Consider the following 8,062-nt stretch of genomic DNA (forward strand, 5'->3'; position numbering starts at 1 on the left):
TGAAGAAATGATTAGGTTAACACCCAGCTTCTTGCACACAAGAGTGTAACAGCATAGGAACGTGGATAACATGCTCCCCTCCTTACAGGAAGACTTAAAGCTGCACACCCTTAGAAAACGAGTGCAAAATACATATTAAAAGCACAGCAAAGTGGAATAAAGCACAGTGGAAGCATGGGAAAACATATTTAAAAAAAAAACCATGGTAAACTAACCCTTGTAAAAGTTTTCCCACAGTAAGGGCACAGCAGAGTGTAATGAAGCACTGTGATAGCATGGTAAGGAATTGTAAAGCACAGAGAGGTATGGAAAGCATATTAAAAAGATGCAAAGTATAACCGTGCGAAAGGCATGGGAAAGCTGCAAAGTGACTGTGCAAACGTACTTGTAAACTTTTATACAAGGCAAGCCCCAAACAGAAATAGTTCTGTTTTAAATGAATTCCCCCGACTCCCTGTGTTTTGTTTGTCCGTTCGTTTTTTCTCATTACTCCTCCAGACAGCAGTAGCACCGTGGACCTCCCAGTGTTTGCCCTTCGCTGCACCAGCCTCTCTGCTCCCGTGGGTGGGGCAGCATAATCAGCAGCTTCGTAACAAAACAATAAAACGTTTGTAATAATTTACAACACGCCGAACACAATGAGTGATCCATTGGGTTTGTATTATTGTCCTGTCATTGATAAAAGCTGACTTTAAACTGCTGTGACAGAGGGAGTCTCGTTCCTGTCAACGCAGTGTGCTGCTTTGTCAGTTAAATGAAGCCATGTGACAAAGCTGCATTATCAAAGGGTATCTCTGTACAGAAATAAGAATTCCTTTGGGTCCCGTCCTATAAATATTACAGCGTTCTAAAATTCCTCAAGGATCTGGATCCTGGGATCGAGGTGTGTGATTCTTGATATACCAGCAAGATCGCTTCAGCAATTAAAACAAGAAGCTGCTCTCCGTTCAGACTGATTCTAATTGATCCACGGAGTCTGTGCACCGGGCAGGCTGCTGTTGCTGTTAGAAATCTCTTCAAGGCCAGAGGATGGTTCTTAACATCACTAAACTGAATGTCAGCAGCTTTAATAGCCTGTTTCCTATTTAACCAACAGGCTCTGAATAATTACCCTTTATACTGACTGGCCTTTGCTCTAATTGCACCAGGTTTTGTAGTGCAGTAAGTGGGTGTTGCAGCTATTAACCCTAACAGAAATAGAGACTTAGCGATTGGTGGTTGGCATCTGTATTAACTGTTAGTGATTGTACAGGTAAAGGATCTCTTCTGTTCTCTTTATATTTAAAATCGGTGCTAGCGTAACTAGATTAAATAGCTGTCATTTTAAGGTGTGAAGGACCATCGTTATTATCACTGTGCGATCATCAACCCATGTTGAAAGCTCGCTGTTAGCATGGGATGGTTTGGCAGTGTGAATCGGGTGGAAATCTGTGGCATTTATTCTGTGTAATTACACCGTGTAACAATTTTTTTTTTTTTTGGTTCCTGGGTAGTAAGTGTTATTTCCTAATTGCTTATGCCTCAAAAGTATAGAAAATGGCTGCTATTCCCCACAAACTTTGCTTTTGTGACCAGGACAGTGATATTTTGAAATTTACCTATTTTCCAGGACATTCCAGATAGATTCAGTGCTGAGTAAACTTGGAGTAACTTCTAGAACTTTACAGTAATATAAATAGTAGTATAAATACGGGGGCCTTAATCCCACCAGTTCAGTTTAGTTCCAGCTGCCTAAGTGGATACATATCTGCATTTTTCTGCGATGGCATCAAGAGGCTGCAAGCATCCGGCAGACGCATTTTGCTATGTCTGCGGCCAATTTATCAAGACAAGAGCGAAAAAGTACTCCGTGGAAGCATCTGCTAAGATGTGTGAGGCCTACAAGGCATATTTCAGCATGCCTGTCGGGGATCAAGACAAACCCTGGGCACCTCATTTCACCTGCGAGCACTGCAAAAAAACTCTGACGGTAAGATGGACATTTGTTGCTCGGAATTTTATGTTATAAAATTTTTAAAATTGTAAAAGTTTTTAATTTTAAAATGTTTTACAATTTTCAATGTTATTGAAAAAATATATCATATATGAAAAATGTTACGAGAATCTCTTGCACATTAGTCATGGGTGAAATAAATGTATTTTTGTAGGATGGTACAGAGGGGAAAAGAGAGCCATGAAGTTCGCTATCCCAAGAATTTGGCGGGAACCCACTGACCACTCAAGCAACTGCTACGTCTGCATGGTGGACCCTTCCAAACGTCGGACTGGCAAGAATGCACCTGCTATCACGTATCCGGACCTTCCTTCATCCATCGCCCCGGTGCCACACTGCCATGAGCTCCCCGTACCCACTCCTCCGGAGAGAGAGCAGCCGTCTTTAGAAGAGAGCAGCAAGTCAGAGAGCGAGGAAGATGTTGTAGATCCAGATGACAATTTCAGAGGTGGAGCTGAGGAGAGAAACCCATACTACCCCAACCAAAAAGACTACTCACTTCTAAATCTTTTGTAGTCATTTTTGTATTACTTTAGTATAAATACATGTTAATTTGGATTCATATGTTGTTTTTTTCTGACTTTATGTGAACGAAGACACAAATTCGCCCGTTTTCTCATTGGAAATAGGTAAATTTCAAAATATCACTGTCCTGGTCACAAAAGCAAAGTTTGTGGGGAATAATAGCAATTTTCTATACTTTTGAGGCATAAGCAATTAGTAAAATAACACTTACTACCCAGGAACAGAAATTGTGTTACATAGTGTTAGCAGCCATTAAAGTCAGAAATGCTAAAAGAAACTTAAATTAATTGACAAACGTTTCCACTAGAAGTCTTTCTCGGTGTCTTCAGTGTAATTCAATGACAGACGTTTCCACTAGAAATCTCTCAGTGTCTTCAGTGTAATTCAATGACAAACGTTTTGACTTAGTTGTTCTGCATTTCCTGTGGTTTATTAATATGCTTTACCGTACCTCTCTGGGCTTTACATTACTCACCTGGGCTTTACCTTGCTTTCACTGTGATTTTTTCCACTGTGCTCTGCTGTCACTGTGGTAAACCCTTATAAATGTGATCCTGTTTGTTCACAATACCACAAGCTCTCTGTTCCTCTTGCTGCCTGCTTGCACTGTCAGTATTCACACCTGGCTGTTGAGTGCCTGGGAGTCACAGAGATGAGGTGTAAACAGATCAAAGAAAAGAGAAAGTGAACAGCTGTTTCATTTCTAATGAGGTGCACTGATTGTGTAATATGATCAGGTTCTGCTTCTACAGCGCAGTCCAGTCCAGTCCAGTCCAGTCCAGTCCTGCCTCTGCACAGCTCGATTGGTTCCCACACAGAATATGAAACCGGTTGCTGTTGGAGGCTCACCAGCACTGCCCCCTGGGCGTCTGCTAATTCACAAATTGTCACAGCCAGTGAAGCAGGGAGATGAAGCGTGGGAGGCTCTCCGCTCTTTTCTGTGCACAATTCACGCAGTTTACAGTATTGATATGCAAGCATATGTTTCCAGATACTTTTAAGAAAGTACCAAGCTCTCCCCCCCCCCCCCCATGGTTAAACATATACTTTGAAGCGCAATATATTTTATTTCTTCTGAATTTATTTAGTACAGCTCTTTTTTTTTTTTTTTTTTTACAGCATGATCAAAGATTTCTCTAGCGTTACATGACAGGGCAGTGGGATGAGGAATTAAGGAAGCTTTGCTGCATGACTCATGTGGTGAATGTGCTCTGAACTTGGTTTTGTTTTATTCTTCCCTGGTTCTCAGCAGTGTTTTCTTGCACATGTTATTCCAGCTTTCTGCTCATGATTGGTTTCCACACACTCTTTCAAGAGCCACGGAATAGGATTTTCCTTTGGTTTTCTGTCACCTCCATGCTGCTGGGATTGGTACTGTAATTCTAGATAAAGAACTCTCACCAGCGTATAAACAGGGTGATTCACAAATAACACACGACAGGAAATTAAAAAAGAAACGAGAAGAACAGCGATTCATTGCAAAACTTACGACGACAAATAACAACTCGATTCTCAAAGCTATTTACTCCAAAGCGTCATTAGCACAGCTTTGTCAGGTAGTACGAAACGCACCCAATACAATGACGCAACCACGAACAAACAACTCGGACATTTACTTCTGGGGCTGCATGTAATCTGAAGTTGTTTCTAATTTGTTTCAGATTCATATTTTGTGCGCATGATGATTTGGAGTAAATATCTTTGAGACACTAGCACTGTAATGGTGAAGGCACGCAGGCACTGCTATTCACTGATGACTAACATGCAAGTGGAACATGGAAGAAATGGGTAGTGCATCGCATGGCTTTCTTAATTCAAGTAATTCAGAAAACAGCCAAGCTGACTGTAATTAAAAAGCTTTCAATTAAAAAGCAGATGTGTTTATTTCTGGTGTGGCAAATTTTAAGAGGTGTGATTTCTCATTTTTGAGTTCCTCAGGCTGGTGTAAAGACATTTGAAAATGCTCCCCAATGTGCTATCGGCAGTATTGCTCCACATATTAACAGCGTGGAATTGTTGTGTAGGCACAGCGAGCCTCAGTTTAAAGTGATCTGTATTGATTTGTATTTGTATCTGGTCGAGAGGTCAGTATTGCATGTCTAGAAAGCCTGTAGGCAGTTAATAATCCTGTTTAACTGATGACATGAGCAGATCGCTCTTCATATATTTGAGCTTCATCACTCCTCCGGCAGATCTGAGTACCCTGGATACCCCCCCCCCCTCACTCTCCTAGCAGTAGTGGTAACCATGGAAACAAGTCTGACAGAGAGAGACAGAGAGAGAGAGCAGTTGTATTGCACTGTGTTCAGGGAGAATATTAGATTTAAAGAACATTGCAATAATCTGTTTTATGTGTGTGAAGTGTGTGAGTTCAGAGCGATGAAGAGTAAAATTAGAGACAGGGAACTTAGAGATTGATCTCTATGTATAAGTTACACAACAGGACTGACGCTGCAGTCCTCACTGCGCATTAAGTACACTGCTGTTCATCCTGGAGTAGTGTGCAATACTGTTAACATGGAAACAACAAGGGTTTTCCCTTAGGAACGTTTCCCATAAGAAAAGCATGACAGTGTAATAAAGCACAGTGAAAGCATGCTAAAGCACAGTGGGGTGTGGTAAAGCATTTAAAATAACAAACCATGGTGAAGTAACCCTTACAAAAGTGTCCCATAGTAACAGCATAGCAAAGTGCAATTACGCATGGTGAAGCATATTAAAATGTGGCAAACTATGTTAAATGCAGAGCATAACCATGGCAAAAGCATGGGGTGAAGCTGCTACATTACTGTGCAGATGCACTGTGGTAAGCTTGTGGAAGGTCCGTACCGGAGCATTGTTTGAGGTCTGGTATTTAAGATGAGCCTGCAGGAAACACCTGGGATCTTTGAGAAAGAGGCTCAGGGTGGGGTTAATAACACGTATCTTCACAGCATACAGTGTGGGGGCAGAAGCCAGTGCAGATGCCAGGACCGTTGAGTTTTCTCATCAGAACGTGCAGGAAGCTTGCTGTGTCGATGCTGTCTGCACTGTGCAGTCAGGTGGCTAAAGCCTAGATTGCATTGATCACATCACACAGCTGATCCAGGAGGAAGGGCAGAGAGGCTTGAAGGGTGACAGGAGAGGTGGCTGCGGCCTCTTCGTCTGGTATCTTATCATCTTGAACCTCAAAGTTAGGAACCCCACAAAGTGACCGTTCAACTAAATACAGCACTGGAAAAACAGGGAGAAACAACTGGATACAACAGTGGTACTGGATTAGAACCCATATTACAACTAAAACTGAAGTAAAATACACCAACCAATTCTTCATTAGAGGACATACCTCCTACAGTCCTATTGTTTTCAATTACAAATAACCCCCTCGGCTGGGGGCTTCGTGCATGAAGAAGAAGTCATTTAAAATGTAGGTCAACGTCCCAAGAAAGCAAGCTCACTTCAGGTATGCAGCACGGTGCAATTGAAGAAGCACAGAAACGGGCCACGTGCTCACAGAGCAGACGAGAAAGCAGCACTGTGAAATATTGCTCTGCTATTAAAAGGTCACTTTTATTAATGCGGTTCCTCTTCCTCCTGATGCACCGAGGCATCATGGGTAATGGTCCTCACTGATAGCACTGGAGTTCACAATGATCTCACCCCATGTGCCCCCTCCAGGAATCATGTGACACCTCCATTTATAAAGAAACAGCATTGCTGTGGTCTTCCCTTTGGAAAAGTTCACTGTGGTAAAGGAGGGGTGCTTGCAATGTTGAGAAACACATCTCAGTGGAGACATTTTGGTCAAATTTGTACAAAGCACCATATGAACTGTCTACTGAGGGTAAACAGCCATCAGGGAAATTAAATGTATGGATACCCCCTAGAGGGGTAAAGTTACCCTAAAATGAAAGTGTAATTAAGACACCGCTAACCTTACAGCGGCTTTTAAAGAGTACACAAGTGTAACAAAGCAAGTAGAAACTGAAGATAACTGCTGGGTTCTGGTGCATGCTGTGCACGCTTGGCATCAAACAACTGCACACAGTCAGAAAAGTTTGTGTTTTACAAGATGCTATATGGACAGCGGTGACCTCGTTAAAATTGAATCCTGGGATTTCGTTTTTTGCCAAAATCTTGGAGAACACAACAGTAAAAACTGAAAATGCACGGGTGATGAATAGAGTTTTTCTGTGACGTGTCATGAAGTGCAGAAGAACCAAACCTGCGCTCTGATTGGCTGACAGATCTTGAGCGTTCTATAATATAATATATTATAAAAAGAGACCTGGGATAGAAGCTAGCTGGTGTGTTGTGTGTAATAGGTTATTTTACACTATACTTTCACTAGCACCACACCTCTTTGAGTCTCTGCCTGGGTAATTATCATTGCACAGGCTATCAGATTATTGCCAGTGAAAACAATGGTATAAGAATTAAAAACAGTAGTCCTAGGAAGACTATACTATGCAATGCTATAGTATATAGAGCACCCGCAAGAATCGTCTTATACGAAACGGGGGGCGGCGACCCTCTTTCTCAACAGCAAACACACACACGCACACACACTACACACGCACACGCACACACGACGCACGGAAAAGAGATGCCAGCTGCTCGGAATGCAGTTGGTATGCAGTTGTTAAAATACGTATAGGAAGTCAAAGTTGAAAAATGTAGACCCAGTCATTGTTTTAATAGAAAAAAAAACCTTTTGCTGAAATATAGGAATGCTTCGAATAAAGTAGCCGCGTCCAGTGAGTGTTTCATATCCGGACATTATCTTCTCTTATGACTCCCTTTCCGGACCTTATTCAAAGACAATACTAGCATAACAGATAGACACAGCGGGCATTTCAACACGCTGGCGTTGATTGAACATATCGCCGGGAATGCGGCGCCTTGGTTTCTTTTGCAGGTTCATGTCATTCGTGTTGAGAGCGTTTGCTTTGGAATTGTCGGTTTCGGGTGGATCAATATAGGGCTCCGGTTTAAGGGCTAATGCGCTGTACAAAATGGACCTGAGCATGGGAAGAACACACAGTTGCACAGTGACTGTGATGTATCCCTGTTAAAGGATGATAACCCCGCCTCTATAGATACCTGAAGAACACGACACACAGCGTGCTTTCTGTACTGCGATGATAAGCACCAATACAAACACATCAACAGGAAGACACGCTGATCACTGATCTCTGCTGTTGGGGTGACACGCTGATCACTGATCTCTGCTACTGGGGTGACACGCTGATCACTGATCTCTGCTGTTGGGGTGACACGCTGATCACTGATCTCTGCTATTGGGCTGACACGCTGATCACTGATGTCTGCTATTGGGGTGACACGCTGATCACTGATCTCTGCTATTGGGGTGTACGGGGTCTCTTAAAAACGAGTTGGTTATTACGAGTTACTGTGTAACAATCACACACCCAGACATTACATATATATGTATAAGGGAACGCGTGTTTGAAACGAACACTCAGTTTTTCCTATTGAACTCTGTTACTGTGCCTGTGATGTCATGTACTACAGAAATGATGAACCGATCTACCCTTCCTTTCT

The sequence above is a fragment of the Acipenser ruthenus genome, chromosome 16 (genome assembly GCF_902713425.1).
Source record: "Acipenser ruthenus chromosome 16, fAciRut3.2 maternal haplotype, whole genome shotgun sequence".
NCBI classification, from domain to species: domain Eukaryota; kingdom Metazoa; phylum Chordata; class Actinopteri; order Acipenseriformes; family Acipenseridae; genus Acipenser; species Acipenser ruthenus.